Raw genomic sequence first — 9194 nt, 5'->3', positions numbered from 1 at the left:
TATGTTTATTAATTGTCTTATAAATCAAGCAATTAGGTTCAACAACCCTTTCTAGAAGACAGAGCCATGTGTTCTTGGTGGAGAAGTTCTTCACCTGTAGGAGGAAAAGCTTGTTTAAGGTAAAAGCTTATAATACTAGAATTTGGGGTACACCACATTTTTTAAACTGGTTCCCCAATTCTCTACATGCCAAAGTGGTAGAGGTTTCTGAATCATCATTGATTCTTCTAATGCTGTCATAATGACTTTTATGGTAGAAAATATGGAGTTCTTTAGCGTCGACTTTGTGCCACAAATTTGCCATAGAAGTTCATTCAACTGGTGAATGATTACATTCAGTTGGTTATTTTTGACAAAGGCTACAATGGCATCATTCCCAGCACAAGTACCAGCTTTTTTTCAAATCAGCAACATATTCTTCAAAGGGAATATCTGTTTCCATAAAAGACTTAAAGTCTTCTTTATGACTGAGCATATAATTAGCAGGTTCTTGTCTGTTTTTGAGATGTTTTTTGGAATGACATTCTAACTGGTCTCTGAGGGCTCTGAAAAGACAATTTCCATCTCCTGATACCTTATGGAGTTTGAGTCCCAGGGTTTGCAATTGAGTGATAATGCTTGCAAATTGTAACTGTCTATTACCCCTGTGTTCTGTTCAGTTTCTTTGCTCTTTAGCAGCTGGTTGAATTTTATCTGAAATCACTTTACCTACATTTGGTGCAGGCTTGCAGGCTTCACATGGGAACATGTTCTCTCCTAACTGGCTCACCAAAAACTGAGGGGACCAATTTTTAATTGGGGAGTCCTAGCTAAGCAGCTCACCACAATATTGGGGCAAGGAAGGAGACTGGCAGCCTCCTTCAAAACAGAACACGATTTATTTTAATAAGAATGAACTTCAAAAAACAAAAAAACAAACAAACAAAAAACACAAACAGGATCAATAGGATCAAGGGAAAGGAAATAAAATGCGGAAAGGGAAATTATAATACCTGAAAAAATACCACCGCCCAGGAATCAGCTGAAAATACGCAGCAGAATGCCTGTCACTTTCCAGCTTCCACCTAGAATGCCCAATTCTCCTCCCCCAAACCTAGAAACAACCCACACAGCCCCAGCCAATGGAATGGCTGCTCTTTCAGTCACATAACTGCCTTCATGAGGTATCCAATCTTTATAATTTTGCCAGGTCCATATAGGCTTCTGCGAATGGTGATGACGTGAGGTGCCAGAGCCTTGGCAACGGCTACAACCAGTGGGTGGAGCACCGTGTGGTTTGCAGAGCCCCAGGCCAGTGCATGCCAGAGCATAAAAATCTCAAATAACAATTAATTCTTTACACAGATCAGGGTTTATTTGCCCTTTCAGGCCTTGCTCTTTCTCAGGTAGAACTCCAGCTCTTTGCTCTTGAGCATGTAGCCATTTGCTTGGCCACACTGCCCCAGCCACTAGGCAATATAGTCAAGCAGCTTGCCCTGATGAAACTGCTCCTCCAGAAGGGAGCTGATCTTGGCATGCTTCTTCCTCTCCTCATATTTATTCTGGATTTTATTCAACATCATCTTAATTAAAATTTCCTCCTCAGGAATTAGCTTTGCTCCCTTCTTCTGGCCCAGGGGCAGGGAATAGTGAGTCATACCACTGACAGTATGGGGTGCTATCCATGAATATAATGCAGTTCTTCACCAGTGTCTTGGTCTGGATAAGCTTGTTGTTGGATGCATTGTAGGCCACAAATCCTTGTTTTGCGGGTGCAGCCAAAGCACCTGTTCCTTTTTGTTACCTCCTCAGATGCATATGGTGTGGATGGTTTGGGGGCTGATCCTGGTTTTGGTGGGTGGGTGGCCAAGCTCATACCTGTGCTTCTTGTGGTAGGGCTTGTGCTTGCTCCTGGTCTTGCAGCACTTGTGCCAGTTGTCCTGAGAGATTCTCATTGTCAACATGAGCTGCAAAGAGGGAAAATAATTCTTTAAAAATTAAAATGGAAAAAAATGGAAACTAATGATTCTATGACACAGCAAGCTACAATAAAATCAAATCAAAAAAGTAAAAAAATGTAAAATTTCTCAGTGAAAAAATAACTGGCGTAGAAAATAGATCCAGAACATCTTACATCTTATACTAAAATAAGGTCAAAATGGATACATGATTTAGACATAAGAGGTGATACCGTAGGTAAATTAGGAGAGGAAGGAATAGTCTACCTTCCAGATCTTTGGAAAGGAGAACAGTTTATGACCAAACAAGAGATAGAGAATATTATGAAATGCAAAATGGATGATTTTGATTAAATTAAATTAAAAAGTTTTCATACAAACAGAGAAGGAATGCATCCAAAATTAGAAGGGATGCAGAAAGTTGGGAAACAATTTTTATGGCCAGTGCTTCTGATAAATTTCTCATTTCTAAAATATATAGGGAAGGGGCAGCTAGGTGGCACAGTGGATAGAGCACTGGCCCTGGAGTCAGGAGTACCTGAGTTCAAATCTGGCCTCAGACACTTAACACTTACTAGCTGTGTGGCCCTAGGAAAGTCACTTAACCCCAATTGCCTCACTAAAAATAAAAAAAAATTAAAATATATAGGGAACTAAATCAAATTTATATGAATCCAAGTCATTCCCCAGTTGAGAAATGGTCAAAGCATATGAACAGGCAGTTTTCTGATGAAGAAATCAAAGCTATCTATTCCCATATGAAAAAATGCTCTAAATCACTATTTATTAGAGAGATGCAAATTAAAACAACTCTGAGGTAACACCTGACACTTATCAGACTGGCTAATATGACAAAAAAGGAAAATAATAAATGTTGGAGAAGCTTTGGGAACATTGAAACACTAATGCATTATTTGTGGAGCTATCAACTGATCCAACCATTCTGGAGAGCATTCTGGAATTATGTGCAAAGGGCTATAAAGCCTTTGACCCAGCAATACCACTTTTGGGCCTTTTTCCCAAAGAGATCATAAAAAAGGGAAAAGGTCCCACATGTGCAAAAATATTTATAGTTGCTCTTTTCATGGTGTCAAGGAATTGGAAATTGAGTGGTTGCCATCAATTGGGGAATGGCTGAACAAGTTGTGCTATATGAATGTAATGGAATTCTATTGTGCTGTAAGAAACAATGAGCAGGAGGAGTTTGGAGAAACCTGGAAGGACTTGCATGAACTGATGATGAGTGAAATGAGCAGAACCAGAAGTACATTGTAGACAGTATCATCAACATTGTGTATTGATCTACTGTGACAGACTAAATTCTTCTCACCAATGCAATGATACAGAACAGTTCCAGAGGACTGATGATGGAAGGGGATCTCCAAATCCAGAAAAAAAACAACTGTGGAGTAGAGATGCTGATTGAGCCATACTATTTCTTGTGTTTTTGGTGCTATTGTTTTTCTATCTTGAGGTTTTTCCTCATTGCTCTGATTCTTCTCTTATAACATGACTAATGCATAAATATGTTTAATGTTATTTTACATATATAACCTATATCAGATTACCTGCTGTCTAGGGGAGGGGGAGGGAGAAAAATCTGAAATTGGAAACCTTGTATAAACAAATATTAAGAACTATTTTACATGTAACTGGAAAAAAATAATACACATTTATCAGAAAATAAATAAATAAATAAGAAAGAAGTTTAAAAAATAGCATAAAACAGATACAGGAGAGATAATATAAGAATTATTGTACTACATGAAAGCAATGACCAAAAAAAGAGCCTGCACAATATCTTTCAAGAAATTATCAAAGAAAACTGCCCTGAAATACTAGAATCAGAGGGCAAAATAAAAATTTTAAAAACTCACCTATCACTACCTGAAAGAGATCCCAAAATTAAAACTGCCAAAAAGATTACAGCCAACTTTCAAAGCTCACGTATAAAAAACATAGTATTATAAGCAGCCAAAAAAAAAAACTATTTAAATACCATGGAGGTAAAGTCATAATTACATAGAATTTGGTGGCTCCCACATTAAATAATCACAGGGCTTAGAACATAACACCAGAAGGCAAAGGAGTTAATTCTACAACCAAAAATCACCTACCCAGAAAAAGTGAATATTTTCTTTCAGGGGAAAAAATGGACACAACAAAATAGAGGACTTTAAGCATTTTGGATTAAAAAGTCAGAGTTGAATAAAAAATTTGACCTCCAAAAACAAAACTCAATAAAAACATAAAAAGTTAAAAAAGAAACAAGAAAGGAAAACTAAGAAATCTAATAAGGTTAAACTGTTTCTAGTTCTATATGATATGATAATATTTGTAAATCATAATAACTTTATTATATGAGAAATTATTAGAGCAATTAGGAGTTTATGTAAAGAGGATGTGGTCATAAGGTAATATTCAAGGGATGATAATATTTGTAAATCTTAATAACTTTAGTATGAGAATAATTAAATGGAATATATGTAGAAAGAAGGTGTATTCCTAAAGTGACATTGATAGAACACCCCAGAAAACAAAATAAAGGTGTAAAATGAAATTCCAGGGAAGAAGAAGAAAGGGAGAAATTGAATGTGGTTAATTGCCCCATACACACACACACACACAAACAAAGAGGCATTAAAGAACTATCCTAATGGCGGGGAAGATGGGGGGCATGGGCAAAGATTAAACCTTACTCTCATTGAAGGTGGCTTCAAAAGGGAATTACAAACACATTCAGTTGGATATAGAAACATATCTTACCCTATAAGGAAGATTAAAAAAAGAAGATTATAATAGAAGGGGGAGGGAGGACTGATGCAAGGGAGGGGATATTGGGGAAGGTGGTGATCACAAGTAAAATACCTGTATGAAGGGAGAGCATGGGGGATCAGAGTGGGGAGAATAAACCAGTGAAAAATATCATGGAGAGAAATTAGCATTTAGTCATCATAACTATGTATGTGAATGGGATGAACTCACCCATTAAATGGAAGCAGATAACAGAATAGATTAAATATGAAAGTCCTACAATAGGCTCTTGAAAAAAAAAACACATTTAAAGCAGAGAGATACACACAGGGTACACGTAAGGGGATGGAACAGAATCTACTATGCTTCAGGTGAACCAAAGAAAGCAAGGGTAGCAGTCATGTTTTCAGACAAAGCAAAATCAAAAATAGATCCAGTTAAGAGATAAAGAAGGAAAACATATCTTGATGAATGTTACTATAGACAATGAAGTCATATCAATACTTAACATATATGCACCAAATGGCATAGCATCTACATTTTTGAAGATGTTGGATGAGTTACAGGAGGAAATAGATCATAAAACTATCCTAGTAGGGGACCTTAACCTTCCCCTCTCATAACTGGATAAATTTAATCAAAAAGTTAAAAGAGAGAAGTTAATGAAATGAATAAAATTCTTGAAAATTTAGATATGATAGATCTTTTGAGAAAATTGAATGGGAATAGAAAATAATATACCTACTTCTCAGTCGTACATGGGACTTACGCAAAAATTGACCATGTAGTAGGGCATAAAAACCTTACAACCAGCTGCAGAAAAGCAGAAATAGTAAACACATCATTTTCAAATAACAATGCAATAAAAATATTCAATAATGGACAAGAAAAAGAGAGATTTAAAACTGATTGGAAAATAAATCTGATCCTAAAAAATAAGTGGGTCAAAGAACAAATCATTGAAACAAATGATGATTCCATTAAAGAAAATGACAATGATGAGACAACATATAATAATTTATGGGATACAGCCACAACAGTTCTTAGAGAAAATTTATATCCCTAACTGTTTACTTCAATAAAACAGAGAAAAAACAAATCAGTGATTTAGGCCTGCAACCAAAAAAACTAGGAAATGAACAAATTGAAAATTCCCAACTAAATACCAAATTGGAAATCCTGAAAATCAAAGGAGTGTGTAATTTAAAATTCTCAATGTGGGTTCTAATCCGTCTCCCCAGTTTTTGAGGGAAACATACTAAAGTCACTGATAAACGAGTTTAGTTTTTTAAGGGTTTATTGAACAATAGTAAAAGAAAGAAAAAGATTGAGAACAGATTTCTTATAGCCTGAATCCTCACCTTCCTAAACTCCCCTGTGAAGTCCTGCCAGCATGCCGATCTCTCTAGCCAAAAGAGGAAGAAGACTCTCCCCAGCTTCTTCTTCCTGCTTCATGTTCCCCTCCCAGAAATGGGAGGTTCTTCAAGCTGATTGGCTAGTGTCATTCAAATTCATTAGTTCACTGGACTCGAAGATGGTCTCGATGTAAAGTGAGAAGTTTTTAGCTCCTTAAGTACCATGCCGTCTTAAGTACCCTTAAGTACCACCCAGATGTGCTTACAATCTAGTAATCTCCTGGTGGGCCCCTGAGTATCTGCTAAATCTCATCTATCACATTCCATTGTCTTGACACAGGAGAGATTAATAAAATTGAAATATGAAAACCATTGAATTGATAAGTAAATTTGGAAGCTGGTTTTATGAAAAAAAAACAATAAAATAGATGAACCCTTGGTTAATTTGATCAAAAAAAAGGAAAGAAGAAAAACAAATTCTAGTATCAAAAATGAAAGGTGTACACACATTATGAATGAAGAGGAAATTAAGATAATTATTAGGAAATATTTTGCCTAATTATATGCCAATAAATTTGACAATCTAAATGAAATGGATGAATATTGACAAAAATGTAAATTACCCAAGTTAGAAGAAGAAATGAAATATTTAAATAACCCAATTTTAGAAAAATAAATTAAACAAGCCTTCAGTGAACTTCCTAAGAAAAAATGTGCAGGACCAAATTGATTTACAGGTGAATTCTACCAAACATTTAAAGAACAATTAATCCCAATATTATATAAATTACTTGAAAAAATAAGTAAAGAAGGAGTCTGACCAAATACCTTTTTTTTTTTTTTGCAGGGCAATGGGGGTTAAGTGACTTGCCCAGGGTCACACAGCTAGTGTCAAGGGTCTGAGGCCGGATTTGAACTCAGGTACTCCTGAATGCAGGGCCAATGCTTTATCCACTGTGCCACCTAGCCACCTCCCAAATACCTTTTTTGAGACAAATATGGTACTGATTCTCAAACCAGGAAGAGCCAAAATAGAGAAAAAAAATTATAGAATAATCCTGCTAATGAATTTTGGTGCAAAAATTTTAAATAAAATAAGAACAAATAGATTACAGGAATATATCACAAGCATCATACACTGTGAACAGGTGAAATTTATACCAGGAATGCAGGGCTAGTTCAATATTAAGAAAATTGTCAGCATCATTTAAAAGAACTTTAAAAAGAACTATCCTCGAAGAAAAATAATCTGCTTACAGTTTAGACTTTGGAGACTAACCGACCTCTTTTCTTATGCAAATTCTCATTTTTCCTATGTAACATTAATCCTGTATGCCCCTTGTTTCCTCTCATGCTAACCTGGCCCCTTCCTAACTGTCTAGTCTTCTGACACCCTATTCCACTGTATGTTCTCTGAGATCCAGTTAAATTGGCTTCCTTTCTGATGTTGGAATAAGACAATCCATCTACTGACTTCTTGGCTTTTTCCTATGTCTGAAATTCTGCCTCCTCATTTGTGTCTCCTGGCTCCCTGGTTTCCTTCAAGTAACAGCAAAAATCTTGCATTCAACCAGAAGACTTCCTCATCCATCCTTAATTTTAATACCTTCCCTTTGAGATTATCTGTAATTTATCCTGTGTATACTTTGTTTGTACACAGTTATATGTCATCTCCCACACTGACTGGACTTTGAGTTCTTTGAGAGCAAGAACTACTTCCACACATATACCCCTTTCTTGCTGGGCAGCTAAATTGGCACAAGTAAATAGAGTGCATGAAATTGAGCCAGGAAGACCTGATTTCAAATCTAACCTCTAGAACTTAACTAACTCTGAGACCCTGGATAAGTTACTTAGAGTCTTTCTACCTCAATCTCCTCATTTGTAAGATGAAGCATAATAATAGCAGTTACCACCCCATTTCTGTATTTCTGTGAGGATAAAATATAACATTTATAAATTTATAAAGCTCTTTTCAAGCCTTAAAATTCCATAAAAAGGCTAACATTTCTATTCTCAGTCTTTAGCACAGTGCCTGACACAAAACTGGTGATTGCTAAATGCTCCTTTGATTGAAAGTAGAGTTTTCCCCTCTATTCATAATATCACAGATTTAGACTTGGAAGGGCCTTTGGGAAGCAAGTTCCCTCATTGTTCATGAAAGGAACCTCAGATGCAGCTAAGTCTGATGACTTGGTCAATACTACAAACCTAGAAAATATAAAAAATAGGATTTCAACTCAGGTATACTAATTCTGAAATAAATGGTTTTTCAAATGCAGTAAAAGTAAATGCCCTTCCCCCCACAAAAGTGTTAAAATTTGACCCTTAGTTTAGACCTTCTTAGACAAGATGGTATCCTTCCTTATAAGGGAAGATATAGCATTTCAGTGTAGGACTCCACTTCAAACCAGAAGTGCTAAGCAGAGAAAAACTCCACTATAATATGATTCTCATTATCAATGCCTAAGAGCAACAATGAGACCAGTGGAGAAGTAACATCTCACAAGGGGTATAATATACAGCATGAAAGACCATCAAAGAATAGACCTAGTGGAAGCACTGTGATGAAATTTTTTGAGAGCTTAGTGGTCCCTCCTCACATGTGCCCTAGACATACATGTTCCCTAGTCATATTATTAACTCTTTCTGTAAATGCTGTTTATAGTTGAAGGAGAATGTATTCTAGTTTTATAGGAGAAATATTTTATTTCCTTCTCTTATACTATGATATTTAATCAAATAACATTAACTTTATACTATTGTGCCCTTTGTATGATTTATATAAGTAAACATGTTGATGAAGAACGGAATGCTGTGTGTTTTGAGTGGATGCAGACCCACACAATACCTTCAAAGTTTGTCAGCTTTGGCAGCAAGAGGGTAGGGAGCTATAGACAAGAAGAAGTTTTACAGGTGTAAAACAATTAAAGTTTTAAAAGAAAAGCTACCAGAAGGCAAAAATAATTTTTTTAAAAAGATGGAAAAGAGGCTGAGGAGAAAATGAACCTTTGTAATATATATATATATATATATATATATATATATATATATATATATATATATATATATATATATGCTCTCTTATAAGACCATCTTTTATAAGGCCAAATAAAATAGCTGCTTCCATTTCCTTTTCTTTTGCTAT

At 35.6% G+C, this 9194-nt stretch overlaps 1 pseudogene; it reads right to left on the bottom strand.

Annotated features, from left to right (window-relative positions):
• Positions 1-1352: 1352 nt before the first annotated feature.
• LOC122750674 lies at positions 1353-1934 on the bottom strand (annotated as a pseudogene).
• Between the last annotated feature and the right edge of the window lie 7260 nt (positions 1935-9194).

Source organism: Dromiciops gliroides, chromosome 3, assembly GCF_019393635.1.
Source record: "Dromiciops gliroides isolate mDroGli1 chromosome 3, mDroGli1.pri, whole genome shotgun sequence".
Classification (NCBI taxonomy): Eukaryota; Metazoa; Chordata; class Mammalia; order Microbiotheria; family Microbiotheriidae; genus Dromiciops; species Dromiciops gliroides.
This window is presented reverse-complemented; position numbering and strand designations above follow the sequence as displayed.